Below are 20157 nucleotides of genomic sequence, written 5' to 3' on the forward strand. Positions count from 1 at the left end.
ACTCCATTAAGAGATTGGAAGAACATTGTGTAAGTACAATGATTGTAAAGGGTGTTTAATATACCAGGAAAAGGTCAGAATTTGGTTATATAAAATCCTCAGCTAAATTCCAGAAATTTTTCATGAGTGCTTCATTTAAAAGGAGAGCTATAAAATGTGGATTTAAAATATGTATGTGGAATGGATTGGATACCATTTTCTCAAATATTCTTGGAAAGGTTCTATATAATGATGGTGTGTAATTAATTTCTTTTACCCAACTTAGGTTCCTCACTAATAGTGGTTGATTTATTTGTTTAATTTGGTTCATATCAAACTGAAGGTTACAAATAACCTCCTTTGCTGTGTATGGTCTGGACCCAACTATAGAAGCAATAGTCTATGTAATTTTCTACTTACAGCCCAATTAAACTGAAAGACAAATTAAGAATGATGACATCAGTAAGACCTGATCTATAAACTGTCATGTGAATATGACAATCATTAATGCATTAATGTTAACTTTAATATAACTATTATGGCTATTGGCTATAGGAAGAAAATAAATGACAGAATAATAATAAAGTTGTTTTTACTGAGCGCTCCCAACATACCAGAATCTATGCTACATGCCTAATGTGCATGGGATAAAAATAACTATTATTTATTTATTTTTTTAAAAAAAGAGTTCTGTTTTTTTGGTTTTTTAATAAATTTATTTATTTATTTATATTTATTTTTGGCTGTGTTGGGTCTTCGTTTCTGTGCGAGGGCTTTCTCCAGTTGCGGCGAGCGGGGGCTGCTCTTCATCGCGGTGCGCGGGCTTCTCACCGTTGCCGCCTCTCCCGTTGCGGAGCACAGGCTCCAGACGCGCAGGCTCAGTAGTTGTGGCTCACGGGCCTAGTCGCTCCGCGGCATGTGGGATCTTCCCAGACCAGGGCTCGAACCCGTGTCCCCTGCATTGGCAGGCAGATTCCTAACCACTGCACCACCAGGGAAGCCCAAAAAATAACTATTATTATTCCTGTTTTATAGATATGCTATTTTTTAAATTCTTGCTTAAGACATGGTCTGACTTCTTGTCATCTAAAATTTGGGCTTATCTGAAACTCACGTTTTAGGAAACAGGGTGCAAGCTCATGAAATACTTTTTCCCTCATGGATTTCCTAATATTTGGTAGTGTTGATTTGTATACAGAATTCACTATGAAATAAAAAAAATTTACCCATAAAAATATTATCAGAGTCAAAAAAGTAAGCAATATTCAAAGCCATTTTAACGTGTTAAACCTCAGAAAAGATTTTTTATTATTTTAATACTATATTAATATATTAATTTAATAGTTAGTTTTAATACATTATTAACATATTTTCTGTGATATAATAATAAAATACTATATTATATTATTAACGTGTGCAGGGTAATCCTATGTAGGGAATGGTGGCGTGGTGGACAAGTCCCAGCCACCATAAATACAACAAGGACTGTAAGGTGATTTCAGGAGAGGAACTGAGTTAACTCTGAGCCACCCACTGTTTTATGTCAGATTCTCCTCGTTACTAGTTCAGGTTATAAAATAAAATTTTTTTTTTAAATTTAGTTTTATTTATTTTCTTAATGTAGCAGGTTCTTATTAGTTATCCATTTTATCCATATTAGTGTATACATGTCAATCCCAATCTCCCAGTTCATCACATCACCACCCCCCACCCCCCAGCCACTTTCCCCCCTTGGTGTCCATACATTTGTTCTCTACCTCTGTGTCTCTAATTCGGCCCTGCAAACCGGTTCACCTGTACCATTTTTTCTAGGTTCCACATGTATGCGTTAATATACGATATTTGTTTTTCTCTTTCTGACTGACTTCACTCTGTATGACAGTCTCTAGATCCATCCACGTCTCCACAAATGATCCAATTTCTTTCCTTTTTATGGCTGAGTAATATTCCATTGTATATATGTACCACATCTTCTTTATCCATTCATCTGTCGATGGGCATTTAGGTTGCTTCCATGACCTGGCTATTGTAAACAGTGCTGCAATGAACATTGGGGTGCATGTGTCTTTTTGAATTATGGTTTTCTCTGGGTATATGCCCAGTAGTGGGATTGCTGGGTCATATAGTAATTCTATTTTTAGTTTTTTAAGGAACCTCCATATTGTTCTCCATAGTGGCTGTATCAATGTACATTCCAACCAACAGTGCAAGAGGGTTCCCTTTTGTCCACACCCTCTCCAGCATTTGTTGTCTGTAGATTCTCTGATGATGCCCATTCTAACTGGTGTGAGGTGATACCTCATTGTACTTTTGATTTGCATATCTCTAATAATTAGTGATGTTGAGCATCTTTTCATGTGTTTCTTGGTCATCTGTATGTCTTCTTTGGAGAAATGTCTATTTAGTTCTTCTGCCCATTTTTGGATTGGGTTGTTTGTTTTTTTAATATTGAGCTGCATGAGCTGTTTATATATTTTGGAGATTAATCCTTTGTCCGTTGATTTGTTTGCAAATATTTTCTCCCATTCTGAGGGTTGTCTTTTCATCTTGTTTGTAGTTTCCTTTGCTTTGCAAAAGTTTTAAAGTTTCATTAGGTCCCATTTGTTTTTATTTCCATTACTCTAGGAGGTGGATCAAAAAAGATCTTGCTGCGATTTATGTCAAAGAGTGTTCTTCCTATGTTTTCCTCTAAGAGTTTTATAGTGTCCAGTCTTACATTTAGGTCTCTAATCCATTTTGAGTTTATTTTTGTGTATGGTGTTAGGGAGTGTTCTAATTTCATTCTATTACATGTAGCTGTCCAGTTTTCCCAGCACCACTTATTGAAGAGACTGTCTTTTCTCCATTGTACATCCTTGCCTCCTTTGTCATAGGTTAGTTGACTATAGGTGCGTGGGTTTATCTCTTGGCTTTCTATCCTGTTCCACTGATCTATATTTCTGTTTTTGTGCCAGTGCCATAGTGTCTTGATTACTGTAGCTTTGTAGTATAGTCTGAAGTCAGGGAGCCTGATTCCTCCAGCTCCGTTTTTTTCCCTCAAGACTACTTTGGCTAACCGGGGTCTTTTGTGTCTCCATGCAAATTTTAAGATTTTTTTTCTAGTTCTGTAAAAAGTGCCATTGGTAATTTGATAGGGATTGCATTGAATCTGTAGATTGCTTTGGGTAGTATAGTCATTTTCACAAGATTGATTCTTCCAATCCAAAAACATGGTATATCTCTCCATCTGTTTGTATCAATTTTAATTTCTTTCATTAGTGTCATAGTTTTCTGCATACAGGTCTTTTGTCTCCCTAGGTAGGTTTATTCCTAGGTATTTTATTCTTTTTGTTGCAATGGTAAATGGGAGTGTTTCTTAATTTCTCTTTCAGATTTTTCATCATTAGTGTATAGGAATGCAAGAGATTTCTGTGCATTAATTTTGTATCCTGTGACTTTACCAAATTCATTGATTAGCTCTATTAGTTTTCTGGTGGCATCTTTAGGATTCTCTATGTATAGTGTCATGTCATCTGCAAAGAGTGACAGTTTTACTTCTTCTTTTCCAATTAGTATTCCTTTTATTTCTTTTTCTTCTCTGATTGCCATGGCTAGGACTTCCAAAACTGCATTGAATAATATTGGCGAGAGTGGACATCCTTGTCTTGTTCCTGATCTTAGAGGAAATGCTTTCAGTTTTTCACCATTGAGAATGATGTTTGCTGTGGGTTTGTCATATATAGCCTTTATTATGTTCAGGTAGTTTCCCTCTATGCCCACTTTCTGGAGAGTTTTTATCATAAATGGGTGTTGAATTTTGCATCTGTTGCATCTATTGCATGAATAGATGCATGAATTCTGCATCTATTGAGGTGATCATATGGTTTTTCAGTTTGTTAATGTGGTGTATCACATTGATTGATTTGCATATATTGAAGAATCCTTTCATCCCTGTGATAAATCCCACTTGATGATGGTGTATGATCCTTTTAATGTGTTGTTGGATTCTGTTTGCTAGTATTTTGTTGAGGATTTTTGCATCTATATTCATCAGTGATATTGGTCTGTAATTTTCTTTTTTTGTAGTATCTTTGTCTGGTTTTGGTATCAGGGTGATGGTGGCCTCATAGAATGAGTTTGGGAGTGTTCCTTCCTCTGCAATTTTTTGGAAGAGTTTGAGAAGGATGGGTGTTAGCTGTTCTCTAAATGTGTGATAGAATTCACCTGTGAAGCCATCTGGTCCTGGACTTTATTTGTTGGAAGATTTTTAATCACAGTTTCAATTTCATTACTTGTGATTGGTCTGTTCATATTATTTATTTCTTCCTGGTTCAGTCTTGGAAGGTTATACCTTTCTAAGAATTTGTCCATTTCTTCCAGGTTGTCCATTTTATTGGCATAAAGTTGCTTGTAGTAGTCTCTTAGGATGCTTTGTATTTCTGCGGTGTCTGTTGTAACTTCTCCTTTTTCATTTCTAATTTTATTGATTTGAGTCCTCTCCCTCTTTTTCTTGATGAGTCTGGCTAATGGTTTATCAATTTTGTTTATCTTCTGAAAGAACGAGCTTTTAGTTTTATTGATCTTTGCTATTGTTTTCTTTGTTTCTATTCCATTTATTTCTGCTCTGATCTTTATAATTTCTTTCCTTCTACTAACTTTGGGTTTTGTTTGTTCTTTCTCTAGTTCCTTTAGGTGTAAGATTAGGTTGTTTATTTGAGATGTATCCTGTTTCTTGAGTTAGGATTGTATTGCTATAAACTTCCCTCTTAGAACTGCTTTTGCTGCATCCCATAGGTTTTGGATCGTTGTGTTTTCATTGTCATTTGTCTCTAGGTATTTTTTGATTTCCTATTTGATTTCTTCAGTGATCTCTTGGTTATTTAGTAACGTATTGTTTAGCCTCCATCTGTTTGTGTTTTTTATGTTTTTTTTCCCCTGTAATTGATTTCTAATCTCATAGTGTTGTGGTCAGAAAAGATGCTTGATATGATTTCAATTTTCTTAAATTTACTGAGGCTTGATTTGTGACCCAAGATGTGATCTATCCTGGATAATGTTCCGTGTGCACTTGAGAAGAAAGTGTAATCTGCTGTTTTTGGGTGGAATGTCATATAAATGTCAATTAAATCTATCTGGTGTATTGTGTCATTCAAAGCTTGTGTTTCCTTATTAATTTTCTGCTTGAATGGTCTGTCCATTGGTGTAAGTGAGGTGTTAAAGTCCCCCACTATTATTGTGTTACTGTCGATTTCCTCTTTTACAGCTGTTAGCATTTGCCTTATGTATTGAGGTGCTCCTATGTTGGGTGCATATATATTTATAATTGTTATATCTTCTTCTTGAATTGATCCCTTGATCATTATGTAGTGTCCTTCCTTGTCTCTTATATTATTCTTTATTTTAAAGTCTACTTTATCTGATATGAGTATTTCTACTCCAGCTTTCTTTTGATTTCCATTTGCATGGGATATCTTTTTCCATCCCTTCACTTTCAGTCGGTATGTGTGTCCCTAGGTCTGAAGTGCGTCTCTTGTAGAGAGCATATATATGGGTCTTGTTTTTGTATCCATTCAGCAAGCCTGTGTCTTTTAGTTGGAGCATTTAATCCATTCACGTTGAAGGTAATTATCGGTATGTATGTTCCTATGACCATTTTCTTAATTGTTTTGCGTTTGTTTTTGTAGGTCCTTTTCTTCTCTTGTGTTTCCCACTTAGAGAAGTTCCTTTAGCATTTGTTGTAGAGCTAGTTTGGTGCTGCTGAATTCTCTTAGCTTTTGCTAGTCTGTAAAGCTTTTGATTTCTTCATCAAATCTGAATGAGATCCTTGCTAGGTAGAGTAATCTTGGTTGTAGGTTCTTCCCTTTCATCACTTTAAATATATCATGCCACTGCCTTCTGGCTTGTAGAGTTTCTGCTGAGAAATCAGCTGTTAACCTTATGGGAGTTCCCTTGTATGTTATTTGTCGTTTTTCCCTTGTTGCTTTCAATAATTTTTCTTCGTCTTTAATTTTTACCAATTTTATTACTATGTGTCTCAGCGTGTTTCTCCTTGGGTTTATCCTGCCTGGGACTCTGTGTGCTTCTTGAACTTGGGTGGCTAGTTCCTTTCCCATGTTAGGGAATTTTTCGAGTATAATCCTTCAAATATTTTCTCGGGTCCTTTTTCTCTCTCTTCTCCTTCTGGGACCCCTATAATGCTAATGTTGTTGTGTTTAATGTTGTCCCAGAGGTCTCTTAGGCTGTCTTCATTTCTTTTCATTCTTTTTTCTTTATTCTGTTCCATAGCAGTGAATTCCACCATTCTGTCTTCCAGGTCACTTATCCGTTCTTCTGCCTCAGTTATTCTGCTATTGATTCCTTCTAGTGTATTTTTCATTTTAGTTATTGTATTGTTCATCTCTGTTTGTTTGTTCTTTAATTCTTCTAGGTGTTTGTTCTTTAATTCTTCTAGGTCTTTGTTAAACATTTCTTGCATCTTCTCGATCTTTGCCTCCATTCTTTTTCCGAGGTCTTGGATCATTTTCACTATCATTATTCTGAATTCTTTTTTTGGAAGGTTGCCTATCTCCACTTCATTTAGTTGTTTTTCTGGGGTTTTATCTTGTTCCTTCATCTGGTACATAGCCCTCTGCCTTTTCATCTTGCCTATCTTTCTGTGAATGTGGTTTTTGTTCCATAGGCTTCAGGATTGTAGTTCTTGCTTCTGCTGTCTGCCCTCTGGTGGATGAGGCTGTCTAAGAGGCTTGTGCAAGTTTCCTGTTGGGACAGACTGGTAAAATAAAATTTTCTTTGCAGAAAGCTAACCACCCTTAGTGTTATCAGATCTTTACTTGCTTCTCTAACGACTTACACTGACCAGCCCAGACTGTGTGTGATTTACAGTTCAAATAATGTTGATTTATATTCGTGATACACTTGAATGGAAACTTTTAATTATACGCACTTTAAAATGGAGACCAATTAAACTTTTGTCTGATGTTATCTTCTTAAAATAGCTAGTGAGTATAATAGTCTCATGGAAGCTCTGTGCCTCCTCTGGGTAACCAAATGGACAGCTCCTCCACTGCCTCTATGGCAACTACAGACCTCCTGAGGAAACACAGCCTGGAAGGAAGACAGAACTAGCATCTCAGTTGGACCAAGTTACAGTGGAGGGATCCTCCTTACTTTTCCTCAGTTTTCACGCATGGACTGTGCTTGAAGGCAAAGATTGTTGGGTCTGACATATGGGTAGTTACCATGTGATAACCACTTGGGGGAGTGGGAGGTGGCTTTAAATACAGCATGAGTGTATAACTGCAGACATTTAGTGAATCACAGCTCTATGAGTGGAGCTTTTTTGTTGTAGTGAAAACTTGGAGGCAATATATATTACTAATCAGGGAAACGAGGAATTTGAGTTGCTCTGACATCAAATTAGAAAAAGTAAATGACTATTTAATAAAACAATATATTAAATAAAAATAAATACATTACAAAAATATCTACTTTAAGATTCTATTGGAAACATTAGAAGACTGTATTACAAGAGTTAATAATGGTCATCTCTGTTTGGATGAGTGTGACTTAAAATTTCTACAGTAAGTATGCATCATATTTAATAAGAAAAAAAGTTGAAGTTATTTAAAAATGACTTGATGGATTAGTTCACATGACCAAATAGATAAGGAATATTCCATTTAGACCCAAAATTTAATAAGATATTCTCTGAAGATCATAATGCCAACATTGTGCTTGTGTATTTATAGCCTATGTTTGCTATAAAAGATTTAAAAGATTATCATATAGACTTGGTAGGAATTGTTTTACATTGTCCCAAATAAAACTATAATGTCTCTGTATTTTTAAACAAAACATTTCTTGGCTAGCATATGCATGGACATTTTGCTTTTCCAAAAATTCATTTGTTTTGTTTATTTTTTAAAAAATTTAAACAATCATGAACTTACAGAAAAGTGGAAAGTACAGTACAAAGACTGTCTTCCCCTGGAACCATTGGAGAGTGAGTTTCAAACCTGATTCCCATCATCCTTAATTCTTTAGTGTGAATTACCTACAAATAAGGATATTCTCCTATGTAACTGTGATACAAGCATCAAGATTAGAAAATTAACACTGATACATTACTACCATCGAATTCCCAGAACCCATTCAAGTTTCCCAGTTTTCCCAGCAGTGTCTTCTATAGCAAAAGGATTTGTTTCAGAATCACAATTGCTTTTAGTTATATCTATCTCTTTCATTTATTTCAGTCTGGAACATTTCCCTAGTCCTTCCTTGACACTTTTGAAGATTACAGGTCATTTATTTTGTGGAATGTCCCTCATTTTGGGTCTGTCTGATGTTTCCTCATGATTAGATCCAGGTTATGCACCTTTGGCAAAGCATTTTTTGTTTGTTTGTTTTTATGCTTGAGTTATATATGTATGTATATGTATATATGTAGATACATATATATGTATGTAAAATATGAACTTTAGTATGTCCTCCTTTTCATTCCTAATATTATTTTTAATTGAACTATATTTGACATATAATATTTTAATTTCATGAGTACAATATAATGATTCAACATTTGTATACATTGCAAAATAAGTCTAGTTACCATCTGTCACCATACAAAGCTAATACAATATTATTGACTGTATTCCCTATGCTGTACATTATATCCTCATGACTTATTTATTTTATAACTGGAAGTTTGTACCTCTTGATTCACTTCCCCCATTTCACGGCCTTTCAACCTCTCTCTGTCAACCACCACTCTATTTGCTGTATTTGTTAATCTGGGTTTTTGTTTGTTTGTTGGTATGTTTTGATTTTTAGAGTCCACATATAAGTGAAATCATACGATATTTGTCTTTCTCTGTCTGACTTATTTCACTTAGCATAATACCCTCAAGGTCCATCCAGGTTGTGGCAAATGGCAAGATTTTCTTTTTTAAGGCTGAGTAGTATTCCATTTTAGGTGTGTACCACATCTTCTTTATCCATTCATCTATCAGTGGATACTTAAGTTGTTGCCATATCTTGGTTATTGTAAATAATACTTCAGTGACCATAGGGGTGCATATGTCTTTCAAGTTAGTGTTTTTATTTTCTTTGGGTAAGTACCTAGAAGTGGAATTGCTGGATCATATGGTAGTTCTATTTTTAGTTTTTTAATGAACCTCCATACTATTCTCCATAGGGGCTGCACCAATTTACGTCCCCAGCAACAGTGCACGAGGGTTCCCTTTTCTCCACATTCTCACTAACACTTGTTATTTGTTGTTGTTGTTGTTGTTTTCCACAGGAGAAGGAAGGATTTATTTTGCTTGCAGCAAGTAAGGAGAACACTGGGGATATTTCCCAAAGCAGTGTCTTTTGTTGTTTTTTTGATAATAGCCATTCTGACCATTGTAAAATGATATCTCATTGTGGTTTTTATTTGCATTTCCCTGATGATTAGTGATTTTGAGCATTTTTTCAAGTGCCTGTTGGCCATGTGTATGTCTTCTTTGGAAAAACGCCTTTTCAGATCCTCTGCCTATTTTATATTTGGATTTTTTTTGTTGTTATTGAGTAGTATGAGCTCTTTGTCTATTTTGTATGTTAAACTTTTATTGGACGTATGATTTGCAAATATCTTCTCCTACTCAGTAGGTTGCCTTTTCGTTTTGTTGATGGTTTCCTATGCTGTGTAGGAGCTTTTTAATTTGATGTAGTCCATTTGCTTATTTTTGTTTTTGCTGCCCTTGCCTTTGGAGTCAGATTCAAGAAAGTATCTCTGAGACCAATGTCAAGGAGCTTACTGTCTCTGTCTTCTTCTAGAAGTTTTATGGTTTCAGGTCTTACATTAAGTCTTTAATCCATTTTCAGTTAATTTTTGGGTATGGTGTAAGATAGTGGTCCAGTTTCATTCTTTTGCATATGGCTGTCCAGTTTTCCAAACACTGTTTATTGAAGAGACTGTCTTTCCCCCACTATATAGTCTTTCTTCACTAAATATTTGTTTTTAATGACCTCCAAAATCTTCTTTGATACCAGAATTGTAACTTTAGGGACACAAGAAGACTGTAACCTAAGCTTGGATTTCCATATGACTCCATCATTCGTAACTGTAACATCATTTTTTACCTTCATCCAGCCTACTTTGCTGCATGAATTGGTTAGGACATCTCACCATCAATTGCCCTTGTGGTCTGTCTCAGGGCTTCTCAACTTCAAAGCAATTGACATTTTGTGCTGGATAATTCTTTGTTGTGGAGGCTTGTCCTGTGTGTTGTAGGATGTTTATGCTTATGTATCCTTGGCTTCTACCCACACGATACCAGTAGCACCTCCTACTCCAAGCTGTGACAACCAAAAATGTCTTTAGACATTGAAAAAATATCCCTTGAGGGATGAAATTGCCTCTGGTTGAGAAGTCATGGTGTAGCTTGTTTCTTTAGCTGATCTGAACTCAATTGGTGTCCAAATCTTCTTGAAACAGAAATAGAATAGTTTAGGCAATTTCTTTTCTTCCAGTTGAGTTCCATTGTCTTTTAAATATAACCAGAACATTCTATCATATTCTAGCAATGACATTTTTCTAAATACTAAATATGACTAGTTCTAACTTAGTTTCCAGTGGGACCTTGGCAGGACAAGAGACTTGCTTGACATAAGTTGCCATTTTACTAGCAAGCACCAGCCTTGGTGAGCCCCTTACTTAAAAAATTCTTTGGTGTTTGTATCTCTTTAAATGTTGTTCATCTTTCAAAGTCTATTAAAAAAACAAAAACTGATACCTCACACTTTCCTTTGTAATAAATGGGACTTTATGATTCCTTCTCTTTGTTCCTAAAGGGCACTTACTGTTTGGTCTATACATTTTGGCAAGTAATTACTTTCCATTTCACACTTGATTTTATACCTCCTTGTTTGTTTGCTCATTTTCACCTTGTCGTTTTATATTCCTGCCTAATTGGAAACTCTTGAAGGCAGAGATATACCTCCTTTGTTTACCCTACAACCTTGACATATGGCTAGTCTATGTGGAGTGGATACTCAATAAATACGGGATTCAATTCAACTGGTTATGCTGGAAGTGGTTAAAAACTGAGTATTTTAGAATATGATGGATTCCCAGCAAGCTTACCCCTAGAAAATGCAGAAAAGAAATTCACTAAAATATGTCAACTTTTCTAGTGTTTTATATCTGTTAGTCATTTGCCTTAGTATTCCCATGAAGCAAGTGAAGGTATACCCATCTGCAATGAAAAGTGGGCTTACTGCACGTGAACTGTGTCATATGGCTACGGCTCTCACTCGAACTGTCCTACCTTGAGGAGTTCTTTCTTCCTTCACAGTTTTTTCATTTTGTGAGCAAAAATGTGGCTAAGTGTCTCTCAACAATTTCAGAATGATGGGCTCTGGATATATGTCAACACTTGAAAGTTACCGTAACAATCAGCTGAATTTTTCTCTTAGTTGGTAAGTTCGGTTAGTTATAAATAACATATTATGGGTTTTTTTTCAAAAGCAGTTTTTTTTTTTAATTAATTAATTTGTTTTTTATTTTTGGCTGTGTTGGTTCTTCGTTTCTGTGCGAGGGCTTTCTCTAGTTGCGGCGAGTGGGGGCCACTCTTCATCGCGGTGCGCGGGCCTCTCACTGTCGCGGCCTCTCTTGTTGCGGAGCACAGGCTCCAGACGCGCAGGCTCAGTAGTTGTGGCTCACGGGCCTAGTTGCTCCGCGGCATATGGGATTCCTCCCAGACCAGGGCTCGAACCCGTGTCCCCTGCATTAGCAGGCAGATTCTCAACCACTGCGCCACCAGGGAAGCCCTCAAAAGCAGCTTTTACCTTTCACCAAGTCCAGGATATTTATGTTTCATTTTTTGTTGACTATAGAAATGATAAAACATTTCTACACATTTTGACAAATATAAAGATCATGTAAAATTAAATTGTTATCATGGCCAAATACTCAGAGGAACACAAAATATATTTTGCCAAAAAAAATTTATCTTGGGCTTAGTGAGAAAAAGACATTTTACTAAAGTTAACTACAAACCAAGCACTTTAAAAAGACTGGAATAACTCTTAGTATTTTAATGAATTTAGAAGAAAGAACAGTTATATTCTCCAAGATGGTATTTTTTGTTTAACTTGTCATGTGGCATTATGCAATCTTAAATGCAAACCAGCACTGTTATAAATATAGTAACTGCAGAAATATATTAGGCTTCCCTGGTGGCGCAGTGATTGAGAATCCGCCTGCCAGTGCAGGGGACATGGGTTCGATCCCTGGTTGGGGAAGATCCCACATGCAGCGGAGCAAATAAGCCCATGCACCACAACTACTGAGCCTATGCTCTAGAGCCTGTGAGCCACAACTACTGAGCCCGCGTGCTGAAACTACTGAAGCCCGCGTGCCTAGAGCCTGTGCTCTGCAACAAGAGAAGCCACCACAATGAGAAGCCCACGCACCGCAACGAAGAGTAGACCCCGCTCGCCGCAACTAGAGAAAGCCAGTGAGCAGCAATGAGGACCCAACGCAGCCAAAAATAAATAAATAAAGTAAATAAATTTATAAAAAAAAAAAAAAGAAATACCTCTCAGGCAGGCTTGGGCTTGGGCCTGTTGACCAGTGCTACACATGGAAAACTGACCTTCCACTCACCTCATCTTACAGTAAACTCAGAGAAACATGCCTGTCATCAATTATACCTGTACAGAGGTAGGTACTAATCTAAGTCTCCAAAACATACAGATTGGAAGAAACAGCACATTGCCAAGTTCAGTCTTTAGGCGATATTTTTACTTTCCTTTTCTCTACAATTATTCCAATATTTTCCTACCTTTCTATTTAAAGTTTATACCCTCAGGGAAGGGAGTGAAGGCAAGAGGTCATAAAACACCTTTAGAAATAGCAAATGGAAGCATCTTAAATGACCTCAGTAGAGCTGGGTACCTTTGTAGGTGCTGAAGCCCAGGAAGGTTGGTGCTGTCACAGGGAGAGCTCTGGATGCCCCGCTCTGCACCATAGTCTTCAAGCTCCTCAATTCTTGTATTTTAACTTACATAAAGGAAGTTAAAGGACCATAAATCCTTTGCTTGTCCTTGTTGAGATCTTTTTGAATAAATCATCTTCACATTTGGAGGCTGTTGTGGTGATTAAAATTTCTCGGAGAAACTGCTGTATTAAGACAGGGAAAATTCCTAAGATTCAGTTTCTACCTAAATCATATTTGGCTTTTATTTATTATAAATGGAAACGGCTTTGAAGAGAGGCCCCATTATTTTCCTTTAAATGTAATATAATAAACTCAGTGCTTCCATTTTAATTTTAAAAATTAACTTTCTACTTATTAATTTTCTATTACTGTAAAGAAGTTTCTTTTTCTTAAAATTCTATTGAACATTTAGTCATTTTCATTTGAATTTTGCTTTCATTATTCATTTACTTGACATATTTTTAAGGACCTACAATATTATATCATCAATAGGCACTTTGGCAAAGCAAATTCAGATATAGTCCTTGCTCAGGGATCTTCTATAAAGTTAAAAACAACAACAGCACATAATCTTCTCAAGTTTAGTCAGTTTGAAAGTAGGCAGACCTGATTTCAAATCCAGATTCTACCGACTGAAAAGGCCCTAAGCTCTAGTGTGCCCACAGTCTTCCCTGTATAGACCTTAATTAGAAAGGTAGGAAAATATTGAAATAGGTGATGAGAAAAGAAAGGTAAAAATTTGGCTAAGAGACTTTGAGATTTGGAAATGTGCCATTTCTTTCCATCTCTGTGGGGCCTGAGATTGGGTTTTTGGAAGAAGTAAGATTTATGATGCATTTTATATTTTGTCTCTGTGACCAATATATGTGTCGTGGAGATAATTTGATGCTTTCAGTTCTTTAAATATTTCTTCTTAAATAAATCCATTCAGTCCATTAACCATAGTTAATGTTTTCCCACTGGTTTTCATGTCAGAGCTAAAGCCCAATGTAGGCTAATGGGGAAGGAGAAAGAAAAATTAGCACATTCATGAATTATTCCCTGTTCTCACTTTAGACAAGTTAATTTTCCTTAAATTATCAGGTTCTGTCTTAATCATAGGCCACTTGTGGTTATCAAGAAATAAATGTTTGTATGCTTGGCCTTCATGGTTTTACATTTCATACTAAAAGCCAAATTCAACCCGTCCTTTAACACCCTATCACAGAACAGTCCATGTGGTAGCCAAAATTCTAAGAAAATGAATAATTCTTAAATTATAAAAATCTTCTCCCAATGGTTATTAAACTAAGACTTGAGAGGGACTATTTTGTTGAATTAACATTCACATGTTATAATTGCCTTAAGAAGATGACTCTTGTTTCCAGAGTAATCACATTACAAATGAAAGAGCACTTACATCACAGCATCCTGGGTGGGTAATTTAAACCTCATCCAAAAAACAGCCACAAAAAATAAAGCCCCACCCAAGATCACCTTTCTTTTTTTTTTTTAAGACCAGAGGGTAAAGGATATGGTGTGATGCGGTTTCTTTGGATTCTCTGGTACTGTGAATGAAAGGAAGAAATAACTTAAAGAAAGAAAGAAATAGCCTAGATTTTAATGAGTGTTGTTTTGTTCATTTCATCAGTTTAAAGCAACTTTACAGTTTACAGTTTATGATAACTTCATCACTTGTCTTCCAAATTTGTGACATATATTAAAAAGTTTATACGTTAAAAAATCATTTAAAATTTCCTTAGCAGCAGATTCTCCTTATTAAGAAATTAGAACTTAATAGATCAAACTGGAGTACCCCTTGATTATTCCCCTCTCCAATGCCTCCTATCTTAGTCCTCTCTCTAGAAATAGTCACTATTAACAATGTAATATATATGCTTCCAGACTTTTCTCCATGGGGTTGCCCATAGAAAAGATATCTATGTGTGTATGTATTTTAACATAAATGATGTATCCATTATTTCACTTAACAATGTGCTTTAGACAATTTTTCATGTCAGTATTTACAGGTCCACCTCATTTTATCAATAGAAACTTGCAGCATGATCTTCCACAGAAAGGGTGCACAATTATTTATTTAGCCATTCCTGTTGTTACGAATATTTAGGTTGTTTTTGAACTTTTCACTGTTACAAACAACATTCCAGGGAAGATCCTTGTACTTGCTTCCTTGGGCAGGTGGCTCTCTGGGAGAGATATTAACAGTAGAATTTCGGAATGATGGGTTATGCAAAATCACCTCTTAATGGTTATCCTTGTACTTATATTCCCTCCAGCTAGGTAAGAGTTACTCATTGAATTTTAATTTCCTCTGTTAAAGTAAGACTGAGCAACAGTTTATATAAAGCTAGATCATTTTTTTTTTTCTTTTCTGGGGGACAGAGGACCCCAGGCCCTGAATTTTTTTTTAATTAATTAATTAATTAATTTTTTTTGCTGTGTTGGGTTCTCGTTGCTGTGCGAGGGCTTTCTCTAGTTGTGGCAAGCGGGAGCCACTCTTCATCGCGGTGCGCGGGCCTCTCACTATCGCGACCTCTCTTGTTGCGGAGCACAGGCTCCAGATGCGCAGGCTCAGTAGCTGTGGCTCACGGGCCCAGTTGCTCCAGGGCATGTGGGATCTTCCCAGACCAGGGCTCGAACCCGTGTCCCCTGCATTGGCAGGCAGATTCTCAACCACTGCGACACCAGGGAAGCCCAAAGCTAGATCATTTTTATTATTTCTTCTGTGAATTACCAATTTATATCCTTGGCCCATTTTTCAATTAGTTCGGGTTTTTTCTTTCTTTAAATGATTTATTAATTCTAACCCTTTTTTGTTCTTTATGTTGCTTGTCTTCTACCTTTTAAAGTGCTTTGGTCATTAAGGTGTTTTAAATTTTGATGTAGTCAAATTTATTATATTTTCTTTTACAACTTTTCCTTTTTTGCATATTATTTCAGATGGTTTCCTGACTCCAAGGTTGTACATATTTGCCTATATTTACTTCTAATAGTTTCATATATATATATATATATATATATATATATATATATATATATATACACATATATGGCTGAGTAATGTTTGTGTATATGTATATCTCCCACATCTTCTTAAGCCAATTGTCTGTTGATGGACACTTAGGTTTCTTCCATGTCTTGGCTATTGGAAATAGTGTTGCTATGAATATTGGGGTGCATGTATCTTTTTTTTCATCTTTTCTGAATATATGTCCAGGAGTGGGATTGCTGGATCATGAGGTAGCTCTATTTTTAGTTTTTTAAGGAACCTCCATACTGTTCTCCATAGTGGCTGCATCAATTTACATTCCCACCAACAGTGTACGAGGTTTCCCTTTTCTCCACATCCTCTCCAGCATTAATTGTTTGTGGACTTTTTAATGATGGCCATTCTGACCGGTGTGAAGTGATTCCTCATTGTAGTTTTGATTTGCATATCTCTAATAATTAGTGATGTTGAGCATCATTTCATGTGCCTGTTGGCCATCTGTATGTCTTCTTTGTAGAAATGCTTATTTAGATCTTTTGCCCATTTTTTGATTGGGTTATTTGTTTTTTCGATATTGTATGTGCTGTTTGTATATTTTGGATATTAATCCCTTGTCAGTTGCATCATTTGCAAATATTTTCTCCCATTAAATAGGTTGTTTTTCATTTTGCTGATGGTTTCCTTTGCTGTGCAAAAGCTTAACGTTTAATTAGGCCCCATTTGTTTATTTTTGCTTTTATTTCTTTTGCCTTGAGAGACTGAACTAAAAAATTCTGCTATGATTTACGTCTGAGAATGCTTTGCCTATATTATCTTCTAGGAGTTTTTTGGTGTCATGTCTTATATTTAGGTCTTGAAACCATTTTGAGTTTATTTTTGTATATGTGAGGGTGTGTTCTAATTTCATTCATTTACATGTTGCTGTCCAGCTTTCCCACCACCATTTGTTGAAGAGACTGTCTTTTCTTCACTGTATATTCTTTCCTCCTTTGTCATAGATTAATTGAGCGTAGATGTGTGCATTTATTTCTGGGATCTCTATTCTGTTCCATTGATTTACATGTCTGTTTTTGTGCCAATATAGGGTCTTTGTTCTTAACGAGTACACACGATAATAAATTCCTATTTGTACATGGGTCTGTTTCTGAACTCTCTTCTGCTTATATTAAACAATAATACCTCATAGTTCTAATTACTATAGATTTCTAATATGCTTGACATCTATTAAACAGGTTGCTTTTCTTTGTATTTCTTTTTTAAAAAAAGGACTTTAGTTACTACTGTTCATCCAATCTTTTGTATAAATTTTAGAATTTCATAAAAATTATGGTTGTATTTTGAATAGGATTATGTTGAAATTATATATTTATTTGAAATACAATTTACATTTTAAAAATATTGAGGTTTTCATCTATGAATGTGGTATATTTCTTCCCTTATTCAGGCTACGTTTTGGTTTTTTTAATTAAGTTTTGTAATTTTTTTCCATAGAAGCTTTAATTATTTCTATTAAGTTTATTCTCAAGGACTTTATAATTTAATTTCTGTTGCTATTGGGAATGTGATTTTCCCCCCAATTACATTTTAAAAAGCATTGATGCCAATAATATAGAAACGTTGTTGATTTTTTTTTTTGCACTGTGAGTTTTATTTGAAAACATTAAAACAGCCTGACGACTCATAATGAATTATAAAACTTTGATAGTTAAATTGTATTATCATTTATGAGGCTTTTATTCTTCATTATTTTGTAGACCTGAAAGAAACTTTGCATACTTGTGTTTTCTGTTCTCCATTTCAGAGGAAGATTGTGAAGAGAAGGTCTAAAATATTTATAAATCAATACCCAACAGAGGAGTGAAATATAGAGAGAACAAAATCTGTACACAGCTGAGCATAGGTGTTTTTAGCTCATGTTTTGGATATGAAAACAATTTAACTCATGTCACATGAAACAAAAGCAGGTGCAGTAGTAAAGCTCAATCATGAAAACCCCAATCAATTATTTTTAGCATGCCTCTTAATTTTTCTTTCCCCTGGTTTCTTGTCTTCTGTGCCTGAGTCTTGAACAGGTAATCACTTGAGGGGGTGCCGGCGATAAATGGGCCACGGAGGAAGTGTCAGCAAACACGAAAAAGCAAATCCCGCCATAACTATATAGACAGTCCACCCGAACTGTTCAGCCACGTACCCGTAGATAAATCCAACTATTGCAGAAAAAAGAATAATTCCCTGAAACATCTGTTCAGCTAGCTTCTGGCCCTTGTAATCCATTTGCGTGGGCAGGGAGCTCAGATGCTCCAACATGACTGGCTCAGGAGGCGGGCGGCGGAGCGAAGGTGGCCGGGACTCAGGGACAGTAGGGGCCGGGGTCAGCTCCTGCGTACAGCTCTGTTGTTGATTTTTTTAACGTTGATTTTGCATCTTGCCATCTATATAATTGAACTTCCTTCTTAGTTATAGTAGTCTTTTATTTAAATACCTTTAATTTTCTAGGTAGATTGTCATGTCCTTTGTAATTAATGGTAGTTTGTCTCTTACTTTCCAATATTTATACCACCTATTATGGTTTTACTTATTTGATTCCATTGACTAGGATGTCCAGTTTGATACTGAACAGTAGTAGTAGTATTCGTGTTTTGTTACTGAGCTTAAAGGCAATATTTCCAGTAAGTCTCATGTTTGCTGTATTTTGCAGGTTCAGTAGATACCTTTGATCAAATTAAAGAAGCTTTGTTTTGTTCTTGGTTTTCATACACACACACATGCACACACGCACACACACACACACACACAATGTGCACGTGCAGACACACACACAACCATATATATAGCTCCACAGCTGAGTCTTTGGAGCATCACTGAAATTATTTTTCTCCTAAATCATGTGACTAAGTTAGTGAATTACATTGGTTGTTCATTATTAGAAAAATCTATCTTTGCATTCCTGGAATAAAACTTGCCTGATAATAATGCATTATTCTTTTGATGGATTGCTGAATTTACATTTCTAATATTTTATTTAGCATTTTTGCATCCATGTTTGTGATATTGGTTTATACTTTTCTTTCATTATGCAGTCTTATTTTGAATTTTTGGAAAGCTTATGACCCATACTTAAATAGGTTGGTAGCTTCTCATATTTTTCCATTCTTGTTTGTTTAAAATATGAATTTCTATATTTTAAAGAGCTGGTAATAGTTGCCTACAAAATTTTGTGGGCTGGTAAATTTGGGTTGTATATTTGAATACTGTTTCTAGTTTTTTCTGCCTTTGTTGGATTGATTCAATTTTCTTCTACTTTTTTTCCTGATGGTGTAAAAATTATAAATTGTTTTGGTTTTTCTAGTAATTGCTATTGCTATTCAATTTTTAACACATGCAACTAAATATATTTTCTATTAATATTCAGAGTTTATCAGTGTCTCTCTACATTCATTGAACAAAATGAAGTCTCTGTACACTTCAGTTTTACTCGAAGCATTTCCTTTCATTACCATTTCCCCCATGTTGGGATTATTTGAACTTTTGGTTCTACATTGTTACTTTAAAAATTATCATTGTTGTTTTAAAAAATCAACACAATTAGGATTAATAATGTAATTTAATGGATTTCTTTGTTCACCATTGCTTCCTTAGTACTATATTTATTTTTATTTTAAATGGGATAATTATTTCAAAGAGTTATTACAAATGGTAAACTTACTGATTCCTTCATGTTTCATCTTCATACCTGAATGGTAGTTTAGTTAGGTATAAAATTATAGGTTTAACATTTTTTTTTTTGCTTGCTCCTTTTTTTTCATCGTTAAGGAGATTCTCTGTAGACCATTTTTTTTCTTTCCTAAAGATTTTAGGATTTGTTTCCTTTATTCCTGGTTTTCTGAAATGTTAATATAATGCCTAGGTGTGAGTTTTAAAATTTTATCTTACTCAGCACTTGGTTAGTCCTTAAATTGTGACTAATGTATATATTACCTTCCTTCATTACTTCTAATATTTCTTTTAGTAACTCCATTAGATGGGTGATTGAATGTTTGGGTCTATTTTACATGATTTCTAACTTTTATTTTGTACTTTATGTCCCTTCATCACTTTTTCTTGCATATTGGAAGAACTTCTTAGCTTAATATTCTGGTTAAGAAAGTTGTTCTTTGACCCTGTCCATTCTTTCACCCACTTATTGAGTACTCTATTTCAATGACCAAAATTTTAATAGTTGTTTATTTC

At 35.3% G+C, this 20157-nt stretch overlaps 1 protein-coding gene and 1 pseudogene across 2 annotated transcripts in view; one reads left to right on the forward strand and one right to left on the reverse strand.

Moving 5' to 3' along the window:
• The window catches only part of FILIP1 (filamin A interacting protein 1), a 196875-nt gene that overhangs the window by 16153 nt on the left and 160565 nt on the right, over window positions 1-20157 (forward strand). The window lies entirely within an intron of this gene.
• On the reverse strand, window positions 17568-18315 carry LOC132376446 (signal peptidase complex subunit 1-like; annotated as a pseudogene).

Source organism: Balaenoptera ricei, chromosome 12, assembly GCF_028023285.1.
Source record: "Balaenoptera ricei isolate mBalRic1 chromosome 12, mBalRic1.hap2, whole genome shotgun sequence".
NCBI classification, from domain to species: Eukaryota; Metazoa; Chordata; class Mammalia; order Artiodactyla; family Balaenopteridae; genus Balaenoptera; species Balaenoptera ricei.